Source organism: Perognathus longimembris, chromosome 24 (genome assembly GCF_023159225.1).
Source record: "Perognathus longimembris pacificus isolate PPM17 chromosome 24, ASM2315922v1, whole genome shotgun sequence".
Taxonomy (NCBI): domain Eukaryota; kingdom Metazoa; phylum Chordata; class Mammalia; order Rodentia; family Heteromyidae; genus Perognathus; species Perognathus longimembris.
This window is the reverse complement of record NC_063184.1, coordinates 4,438,012-4,449,738: the sequence shown is the minus strand read 5'-3', so window position 1 is coordinate 4,449,738 and position 11,727 is coordinate 4,438,012. Positions and strand designations below refer to the sequence as shown.

The window sequence follows — 11,727 nt, the reverse complement described above, 5'->3', positions numbered from 1 at the left end:
CTTTTATAAAATAACCCTGTGAAGCAGTGGAGACCGACCCGCCCGCCCGCCTGCAGCCCTGCAGCAGCTCCAAGTAGAAACCCAGAGACCAAGGCCTTCCCACCCTTCTGCCCACCAGCCTCTCTCCCAGCCAGCAGCCAGCCACTCCGAGGCAGCAGCAAAAGCGACTTGGCTCTGTGGCGGTTGAGTAGTCTTCGATTCCGGTTGATTTTTGTCCCTCTGCACTCGCCCCCGCTCCCCTCCCCCCGGCTTTGGCCCCCGGGATGCAGCACTCGCTCTCCTCTCACCGGAAGGTCGCAGCCTGTGGCCTTGTGGGCAGCTCTGCTGAGATGAACCCCAGCACCCCCAGCTACCCCATGGCCTCGCTCTACGTGGGGGATCTACACCCCGACATGACCGAGGCGATGCTCTACAAGAAGTTCAGCCCAGCCGGGCCCATCCTCTCCATCCGGGTCTGCAGGGACATGATCACCCACCACTCCTTGGGCTACACATGTGTGAACTTCCAACAGCCGGCAGACACAGATCGTGCTTTGGACACCATGAATTTTAATGTTATAAAGGGCAAGCCAGTGCGCATCATGTGGTCTCAGCATGATCCATCACTTCGTAAAAGTGGAGTGGGCAACATATTCATTAAAAATTTGGACAAATCTGAAGTAGAGTGGGGATTCGCTACAATGAAACAGGGTCCCCCCCCAAGGGAGGGGATTCCTGGTTCCCCCAAGAGTCCACCACACAGTCTCCAGCTACAAAATGCCAAAAAGACGGATTTATTGGGGAAGTAAAAAGTGAACAAAAAGTGAACCGACCAGCCTTGGTCGCAGCCCAGACTTGGGAGCCGAAACTGCCGACCACGTGTGCAGGATCAGGGCCCAGACTCGGGAGCTGGAACCACCTGTACGTGTGGCCTTCCAGCCTGGTTATAAGGCAAACATCACAGACAAACTTGCCACAGGCAGGTGACCAATGAAGATACAACACTTACAGAGCATGCTAGGCCACACGCAGGTGGCCAATAGAGTTACAGTCTGTCTCATAATATCTGTTTGAACCAACCTATCATTCTAGTTAGAATTGGCACACGGACTTGGTGGGGCTCACATGATGCAGGTGGATAAGCCTACTCATAGGAGGGCACATGTTCCCTTGAAGCTCCCAGGCCTCATGTGGTCAATCTACATAACTTATCATAATAAAGAGGAGGACACAGGTTCCCTTGAAGCCCCCAGGCCTTAGGTGGTCAATCTACATAACTTATCATAATAAAGGGGAGCTTCCCTGAATAGGGTGGGGGAGGGCTTAGTGGAGATGGAGTTGGCTTCTGCTCTTACCTGAGCTGGAGTCAACCTGAAGTCCCTCCACAGTTAGTGATGGCACTGGCCAGATCTGACCTCCCTATACATTCCCCCAATTTTTTTTCTGGTACATAAAAATCAAATCATTGATTTTTCTTGGAGAGCTTAATCTTGCCTGGACTGTAATATGACTCCACCCAAAGGTTTCTGGGGAGAGCAAGGTTGATACAAGAGCCAGTCTGATGTGACTGCTGCTCTTAAGCTTGTACCCAGAAAGAACCTTGTTATCTATGAGTTTCATCCCCAGGACAGCTGCAGGTGTTCTCACCTGTTTTAAATCTCCATCCAGTTACCTAGGTAACTGGCACACCTCCTCTGAGGTCACACCCTAGTTCATCTGGACACTCTAATACACTTGGATACACCTCCCACTCCAAGCATTTCCTGGGAGTGACTCTGTAGCCTGCCACGCATGTGCATGTTTTTCTTAATAGAACTCCTCAACTCCAGTTAACTTAGAGGAGTGGGAAGGTTACCACAGGAAGAATGTCTCCCCAATATCTTAGCTTTACTACCCACTGTCACAGATGACTGGCAAGTTCCTGCCCAGTAGATAGACATGGGCATTTAGAAAGGCATGCTTACAAACTATTCTTTTAGGACCTCCCTGCTCCGGTTAACTTTTGAAAGGCCAAACACAGGTGACTCAGATCTGACACTGTCTCTGCCATCCAAGCAGTGGCTTGCTGCCTCTGGATGCTCCATTTGTCCCAAGAGTGACTTTTCCACTCTGAGGTAAATGCACCTTTGGCATTTCTCTTGGTCTGTCGCTGAACTTGGACTCAGGGCTTGAGTGCTGTCCCTCAGCTCTCTAGCACAAGACTAGCACTTTACCACTTTGAGCCTCAAAGCAACTCACAACTCTGTTCCCAGCACTCTGCTGGCTGATTAGAGATGAAGACTCTCACAGGGACCTTTCTCTGCCCAGGCTGGCTTCAAACTGCAGATTTCAGATCAGTGAGTCTTATAAGAGGCCACTTTATTCCAATTAAGGCAACAAGGTGGTCCACACAGAAATAGTTTGTAAGTATGCTCATACCTGGAACTTATTAAGGGCCAATGTTAGGAATCACCTGTCCTCTGTGGCTCTGTTGAAAACTGTTACAAAATGCCTATAGATAGACTGGAAATGCATTTTTGATTTCAAAGTCTTTTCCTCAGTTCCTCTTTTGACAATGTTAAAAACCTCCAAAAATTTGGTAATGCTCAAACTCCAAGTTTAAACTTAAACTCGCCCATTCTTACTCTTTATCAAAGTCATAAGAACATTATTAGTTCAAATGTTTCACAAATGTCCATTTTAGTGGGTCATCACCAGATTGCACCACCTTCCACTTGTCCTCCTTGGTCAGGTTAGCTGCTTTGACGTGGTAGGCATGGATCCAGGTCCTTAGGCCTGTCCTTAGACAGCAGTAGAAGTGGTCAAGACTACAGTGTAGGGGCCTTTCCAGCAGGGCTCCAAGGATTCAGTCTTATGTCGCCTTACCCACACCACCTGTCCTGGCACAAAAGGGTGTAAGGCTGGGACATCTTTAGGCAGCTTCTCATGAGCAGCCTTGATCTGGGAGTAAAGTTCATTTTGGGTTCTCTGCAGGGCCTGTAAGGACTGTAACAAATGTTGGTTAGACAATTCAGCTATGGCTTCAGAACCAAGCTTAGGGCATAAGCGAGGAGGCCTCCTGAACATTATCTCATAAGGTGTGATGCCCTTAAAGTATGGTGTACAGCATACCCGCAGAAGGGCAAATGGTAGGAGGGCCTCCAGTTTTCACCAGTCTCAAGGGTCAATTTGGGTAAGGTCTCCTTTAAAGTCCTATTCATCCTCTCTACCTGACCTGAACTTTGGGGGTGATAGGCACAATGCAATTTCCAATTAATCCCCAATGACTTACCCAAAAGCTGGGTTACCTGAGAGATGAAAGCAGGGCCATTGTCTCAGCCTATGGCCACTGGGAGTCCAAGCCTGGGAATTATCTCCTCTATCACCTTCTTTGTTACAGTCTGTGCTGTTTCCCACTTGGTTGGGAAAGCTTCTGTCCATCCTGAAAAGGTGTCTACAAAAACTAGCAGGTACTTATATCCATACTTGCCTGTTTTTACCTCAGTAAAGTCTACCTCCCAATAGGCTCCTGGCACCATTCCTCTTTCCCTCCTTCCTCTGACGGCTACTTGACCAGCAGCATTTGTCCTCTGACATGGCATGCACCGACTGGTAATATCTTCTAGCATTTTGTCCATTTCAGGCATATAGTAGAACCGGCGGATTAATTCCGCTAGCTTGCTCTTTCCTAGATGGGTTTCCTGGTGTATTTGCTTAATGAGAGTCCATCCTAATGCTCGTGGTGAAAGGGTCGAGAAGCGCATCCACGGAATGGAGGACACCAAGAGACGTTCTCATGCAAAAGCAAAGGGTTTATTCGAGCAGGCTCGGGCTCACAGCATGACCGTAAACCAGTCAATAACTGAGAGCCCCGAGCTTTTCTGAGGGTGACCTTATATTGGACTCTACTATCCATTAGGGTAAAGCCCGCGCATTTGTAACCAATAGATTTAAAGTAACACATCGTGGTCTGCACGCAGGCAGCCAATCATTTTACACTGAGTCACATACATTTACCAATCATTTTAAGGAATCCTAATTTAGGCTGGTAAGGGATACGTGCCAAGCTGCACGTGTGCGCGGATTCTTGGAATGGGGAAGTGACCTTTTGGACACAATTTCCCGAACAGGGCTGGCGCCTTTTGTTTGTTCCCCTCAAGGTGGGGTTGGGTGACTGCTTACAGGCTACAAAGTCCAGATAACTGCAAAGTCCAGATGACAATAGATGACAGGATGGGGGGTTTGTCGTCGTGTCCCGGAGGGAGAGGGGCTTGGGTAACTTCCTACTCAAGGGGGCTCGTATAGCCTCTTTCAGTGGAAGAATAATTCTTTCGCTGTGAATCTGTTTCCAGTTTCCCTTTTCACTTACATTGTGAAGAGACTGGAGAACCTTTTGATCTTCAGAAGAATACTGGGGCTCCTCTGGGAGGGCTGGCGTCAGGAGAAGGGTTAATGTCATCAGGCCCCTATCACTTGTAGCCACTTCCTGTGCAGCCTCATTCACTCTCCGGTTCCCCTTTGCCTCCTCTGAGTTTCCCTTCTGATGTCCTTGGCAGTGCATTACAGCGACTGCCTTTGGTACCATAAGGCCTGAAGTAGGCCTAATATCTGTTCCTTGTTTTTGATGGTTTTGCCTTCTGCGGTCAGCAGCCCACGTTCCTTGTAAATGGCCCCGTGTACATGTACAGTGGCAAATGCATACCTGCTGTCCATATAGATGTTGACCTTCTTGTCCTTTCCCAGCGTCAGAGCTTGGGTTAGGGCAATGAGCTCAGCTTTTTGTGCTGAGGTGCTCACTGGTAACGGCTCAGCCCAGACGACCTGGTCCCCTTCCACTACTGCTGCTCCTGCTAGCCTCACTTTGTCCATCACGTAGCTGCTCCCATCAGTGAACATGGTCTTTTCTGCGTCTGGTAGCGGGACATCTGTGAGGTCTGGTCAAATGCTGTGGACATGGGCCACAACCTCTGCACAGTCATGCAGCACTGTCTGATCAGTGTCTGGCAGCAGTGTGGCAGGGTTGAGGGCTGTGGAAGCTTGGAAAGTCACTTTAGGCTGGTTGAGCAACAGGGCCTGGTACTGTGTTAGCCTGGCATTGGACATCCACCGGTCCGGGGGGCTTCGCAACAAGTTCTCAACTGCATGGGGAGTAGTTACCACTAGGTCCTGCCCCTTGTTAGAGTCTTTGACTAGCTGAGCCATTGCTGCAATCACCCTAAGGCAGGTAGGCCATCCTGATGCAACAGGGTCCAATTTTTTAGATAAGTAGGCCACTGGCTGATACCAGGGTCCTAACTTCTGAGTTAGCACGCCTTTTCCCACTCCAGCCTTTTCATCCACGAATAGGTGGAAAGGTTTGTGGATATCCGGAATGGCCAGGTCTGGAGCTGAGACTAGCTGCTTTTTAAGGGTCTGGAATGCCCATTCCTCTTCTTCTGTCCATCTAATATTTTCTCCTGGCCCTTTGGTAATCTCATATAAGTGCTGTGCTACTTCAGCAAACCCCCAAATCCAGAGTCTACAGTAACCCACAGTTCCCAAGAATTCCCTTACTTGCCTCTTAGTCTTGGGAGTGGGGATCTGCATGATTGCTTGTTTCCTGGAGCTCGACAAGGTCCTGAGTCCCCCTTCGAGATCATACCCAAGATATGTGGCTCTCTTGGTGCACGGCTGGGCCTTCTTTGCTGAGACCCGGTAGCCAAGTTTCTGTAGCACCTTTAGGAACCCTTCAGTGGGTTGTAAGCAGATCTCCTCTGTTTCTGCCACTATCAACAAATCATCCACATATTGTAACAAGGAAACCTCGGGGAAAGAGAGTCGGTACTCACGGAGGTCCGTGTGCAGTGCCTCATCAAAGATGGTGGGGGAGTTCTTGAACCCTTGAGGCAGCCTGGTCCAGGTCAGTTGTCCTTGATATCCGTTCTCCGGATCTGCCCACTCGAAGGCAAATAGGGGCTGACTGGCCTTCGCTAGTGGGATGCTGAAGAAGGCGTCCTTCAGGTCTAGGACTGTATAAACCTGTTTCTTGGGGTCAAGCATGCTGAGCAGAGTATATGGGTTAGGTAGAGTTGGGTGAATGTCTTCAACCCTCTTGTTTACTTCTCTCAAGTCTTGCACGGGCCTATAGTCGCCTGTCTCTACCTTCTTTACAGGAAGAAGTGGTATATTCCAATGCGACTGGCACAGGACCAGTATCCCTGCTTGTCGGAGGCGGTTGATATGGACCCTGATCCCCTCTCTTGCTTCTGAGACCATGGGGTACTGTCTCACTCTCACAGGTTCAGCAGAAGCCCTCAGCTGGACCAGCACTGGGCTCTGATGGACAGCCAGGCCTGGTGGGTTGGTTTCTGCCCACACTTGGGGAAACCTCTCTTGGAGCTCCTGGAGGAGTTTGAAAGGGCAACTGTTGGGCTATTGGCAGTGATAGCTTTAGGATCTGATTCTCCTGTAGGGGTTTCAAGTCAACTCTAATCTGCGTCGCCTCAAACTTGATTTGTGCTCCCAATTTTTGTAATAGGTCTCTCCCCAACAAGGGGTATGGACACTCGGGCATTACTAAAAAGGAATGAGTCACAGTTCCTTTGCCCAAGTCCACTTTTCCACTTGTAGTCCATTGATAACTTTTAGATTCCATGGCCCCCCGTACTTTCGTCTTTTGGTTGGTCATCGGCCCTAAGGCCTGCTTTAAAACTGACATGTCTGCTCCAGTGTCCACTAAGAATCTGACTGGTTTTCCCTCCACTTTTAGAGTTACCCTAGGCTCTGGGCAGGGAGTGCCCCGACTCTGACAATCATCCAAGGCCAGTGTTTTGGTTTCCCTTCTCTTTGGGCATTCTCCTCTCCAATGCCCTTTCCTCTTGCAGTAGCTGCACTGATCCTTCTCTAACTTCCACACTCTTTCCCTACTTCTACTTCTCCATAGTCTCCTCTCATGGGGCTCATGGGGCTGTTTTCCTCTTCTGTTCCTCTTGGGAAATAGCAAAAATCTTAGCCAATTTCCTAACCTGTCTCTCTTCTGCAGAATCCCTTGTTGTCAAAAACTCTAGTGGCAATCTCCACTAACTCTGACAAATTTTTTCCTTCAAACCCTTCAATTTTCTGAATCTTTCTTCTAATGACTGGAGCTACCTGTCCCACAAATGCTATATTAATCGCCTTTTTATTTTCCTCAGCCTCTGGATCTATAGGAGTATAAGTACGGTAAGCACCAAGAAGCCTTTCTAAATAGGCTGCTCTTACTTCCCCTACCTTAGACAAATTCATAGGGCGCTTTCCAGCAGTCCGGAGACTGCCCAGAATAGTCTGGCGATAAACCTTTAGCCGCTCCCTACCTGCCGACGAATTCGGGTTCCAGTCCGGATTCCAGGAAGGGAGGGCTTCCCCTATCTCAAGGGGGTCTTCTGATAGCCTGCCGTTGTTTCCTGGGACCAGCTTCTTGGCTTCCCAGAGAATCCTGTCTTTCTCCTCAGTGGTGAAGAGGATGTCCAGGAGTTGTTGAATATTGGCCCAGGTGGGTTGATGAGTCATAAAGAGAGTTTCTAACAAAGAGGTTAGTGCCTGAGGCTTCTTTGAGAAGGGAGGGTTCTTCTGTTTCCAATTTAATAGATCATTAGAAGCAAAGGGGACATGAACCTCATAAGGGTGAGCCTGACCCTCTTCAGGGGTCCCACCTGTCTAAGTGGAAGTACAGCAGGGGGAGGAAGGGGATCCCTACTTTGGTGGGCCAAGGGGCGAGTCTCTCTCCTGTCCCTTCTCCCAGCCTCCCCATATGAAGAGCCAGAGCATGTATGGAATGGGCTCAAGAGGTCTTGATCTGACTCCCTGAGGGCGAGGTCAATAGGCACCCTATGGTGGATGCGGGGGGGGGGGGGGGGGTGTTGAGTGGGGTGCTAGCAAGATACAAGATATCCTCTTCCTACTCCGGCAGGAGAGGCAGCATGCCCTTCAGCTGTTTAGGAAGCAGCAGTGGCTGTGATTTCAAAGCCAAAACTGTCATGGAGGTATTCTCCAGAGGCAAAAGGGGTTTCAGCCACTCTGGAGGTTCCTCCATTAAATAGCGCCATGCTACGACATAGGGAACCTGGTCCAGATATTCTCGGTCGCTGATAATAATTGCCTGGGATTCATAAACAAGTGAGAGATTAAAGGTGCCTTCTGGGGGCCACCTAGTACTGAGGGTGGGCCATACCAGCTGGCAGAAAGTAGTCAGTTTTCCAGGGAAGACACAATCACCAGATAACTTTCCTCTCTTCTCAAAATCTTTAAAATGGTCTAAGACTAGGTTTAGGGGAAGTTTCTCAGCAGGAGCCGCTTGTCGTCCCATATTTTCCTGTAAAACACATCTGATAGTAACAATAACCAAAAGCAAAATCAGGAGCAGACACAGGTAGAGGAGCAGTTCCTCGGTGGATTTTGGTCATTCCCTGTAGAGGAAAGTCAATCATAGCACTAGCAAGCAGGAGAAGGAGTGTGAACAGACACAGATAGAAAAGATCACGTGCAGAACAAGGAACAAGGTCAGAATTGCTGATCTTTTGACAAAATCCATACATGTCCTCCCCAATGAGGACCTCCAGAAGGGAGTCAAGGTGTCCATTGACCGCCCCAGCCTTAGAGAGCTCTGCCGCATCCAGCTTCTGTCTTAGGCCTTCAAATGGTGTACCTTCAGATTCAGACGGGCCCACTCGGCAGCCGCACAGATGACCTTTATGGCCAGCGCACTTTCCAGTGCACTCTTACAGACAGGCCCACTCAGCAGCCTCAGACGGTGCACTCTCCAGCACCTTTACAGGCGGGGCCCACTTGGCAGCCCATTTACCAATGGGCCCACTTTGGCGGCCCTAAAGACAGGCCCGCTCAGGCAGCCCTAAGACAGTGGCACTCAGGTGGCCCTAGACATACCTCATACCTCTGGAGGTTCCTTTTCTTCACCTGGGCATCTTCCCCAACAAAATATTGTAGTTAAGGACTCTTCCCGGCCAATGCACCAGTATGAAGTAGAGTGGGGATTCGCTACAATGAAATGGGGTCCTCCCCAAGGGAGGGGATTCCTGGTTCCCCCAAGAGTCCACCACACAGTCTCCAGCTACAAGATGCCAAAAAGACGGATTTATTGGGGAAGTAAAAGTGAACAAAAAGTGAACTGATCGGCATTGGTTGCAGCCCAGACTCGGGAGCCGAAACTGCCGACCACGTGTGCAGGATCAGGGCCCAGACTCGGGAGCTGGAACCACCTGTACGTGTGGCCTTCCAGCCTGGTTATAAGGCAAACATCACAGACAAACTTGCCACAGGCAGGTGACCAATGAAGATACAACACTTACAGAGCATGCTAGGCCACACACAGGTGGCCAATAGAGTTACAGTCTGTCTCATAATATCTGTTTGAACCAACCTATCATTCTAGTTAGAATTGGCACACGGACTTGGTGGGGCTCACATGATGCAGGTGGATACGCCTACTCATAGGAGGGCACATGTTCCCTTGAAGCTCCCAGGCCTCATGTGGTCAATCTACATAACTTATCATAATAAAGAGGAGGACACAGGTTCCCTTGAAGCTCCCAGGCCTCAGGTGGTCAATCTACATAATTTATCATGATAAAGGGGAGCTTCCCTGAATAGGGTGGGGGAGGGCTTAGTGGAGATGGAGTTGGCTTCTGCTCTTACCTGAGCTGGAGTCAACCTGAAGTCCCTCCACAGTTAGTGATGGCACTGGCCAGATCTGACCTCCCTATTACAAAATCCATTGATAATAAAGCACTGTATGATACATTTTCTGCTTTTGGTAACATCCTTTCATGTAAGGTGGTTTGTGATGAAAATGGTTCCAAGGGCTATGGATTTGTATATTTTGAGACACAAGAAGCAGCTGAAACAGCTATTGAAAAAATGAATGGGATGCTTCTAAATGATCGCAAAGTATTTGTTGGACGATTTAAGTCTCGTAAGGAACAAGAAGCAGAACTTGGAGCTAGGGCAAAAGAATTCACCAATGTTTACATCAAGAATTTTGGAGAAGACATGGATGATGAGTACCTTAAGGAACTATTTGGCAAGTTTGGACCTGCCTTAAGTGTGAAAGTAATGACTGATGAAAGTTGGAAATCCAAAGGATTTGGATTTGTAAGCTTTGAAAGGCATGAAGATGCACAGAAAACTGTGGATGAGATGAACGGAAAGGAGCTCAATGGAAAACAAATTTACGTTGGTCGAGCTCAGAAAAAAGTGAAATGACAGACAGAACTGAAGCACAAATTTGAGCAGATGAAGCAAGATAGGATCACCAGATACCAGGGTGTTAACCTTTATGTGAAAAATCTTGATGATGGTATTGATGATGAACGTCTCCGGAAAGAGTTTTCTCCATTTGGTACAATCACTCGTGCACAGGTTATGATGGAAGGTGGTCGAAGCAAAGGGTTTGGGTTTGTTTCTCCTCCCTGGAAGTAGCCACTAAAGCAGTAACAGAAATGAATGGTAGAATTGTGGCCACAAAGTTTTAGCTCAGCGCAAAGAAGAGCGCCAAGCTCACCAGTATATGCAAAGAATGGCAAGTGTACGAGCTGTGCCCAACCCTGTAATCAACCCCTACCAGCCAGCACCTCCTTCAGGTTACTTCATGGCAGCTATCCCACAGACTCAGAACCGTGCTGCATACTATCCTCCTAGCCAAATTGCTCAACTAAGACCAAGTCCTTGCTGGACTGCTCAGGGTGCCAGACCTCATCCATTCCAAAATATGCCCAGTGCTATCCGCCCAGCCACTCCTTGACCACCGTTTAGTACTATGAGACCAGCTTCTTCACAGGTTCCACAAGTCTTGTCCACACAGCGTGTTGCTAACACACCAACACAAACAATGGGTCCACGTCCTGCAGCTGCTGCTGCCGCAGCCACTCCTGCTGTCTGCACCGTTCCCCAGTATAAGTATGCTGCAGGCGTCTGCAATCCTCAGCAACATCTTAATGCACAGCCACAAGTTACCATGCAACAGCCTGCTGTTCATGTACAAGGTCAGGAACCTTTGACTGCTTCCATGTTGGCATCTGCCCCCCCCCCCCACCAAGAGCAAAAGCAAATGTTGGGTGAAAGGCTGTTTCCTCTTATCCAAGCCATGCACCCTACTCTTGCTGGTAAAATCACTGGCATGTTGTTGGAGATAGATAATACAGAATTACTTCATATGCTTGAGTGTCCAGAGTCTCTGTGATCTAAGGTTGATGAAGCTGTAGCTGTACTACAAGCCCACCAAGCTAAAGAGGCTGCCCAGAAAGCAGTAAACAGTGCCACTGGTATTCCCACTGTTTAAAAAATTGATCAGGGACCATGAAAAGAAACTCATGCTTCACCGAAGAAAAATATCTAATAATCAAAAAACAAGTATTATGAAAAAAAATTGCAAAATATAAAATAAATAAAAAAGGAAAGAAAAGTTTGACCCTTATGTACTGAGCAAATGCCAGGTCAAGCAAACAGTGCTAGTCCTAGATTACTTGATTTAAAAACAAAAAAAAACTACAAAAAATAGTAAAATATAAAAACAAATTAATATTTCATAGACCCTGGGAGAAAGAATTTTCAGCAAAGTACAAAAATTTAAAGCATTCCTTTCTTTAATTTTGTAATTCTTTACTGTGGAATAGCTCAGGATGTCAGTTCTAAGTAACAGAATCGATAACTGTGCGAGGAAACATAATTTAGATTATAAAATTCTTGCTTTAATAAAATTCCTTAAACAGTGAAAAAAAAAAGAACATATTGTAAAGT

General features: G+C 48.1%; 1 pseudogene; it reads left to right on the top strand.

Moving 5' to 3' along the window:
- Nucleotides 1–329: 329 nt before the first annotated feature.
- On the top strand, nt 330–11,269 carry LOC125341432 (annotated as a pseudogene).
- The last annotated feature ends 458 nt before the right edge of the window (nt 11,270–11,727 follow it).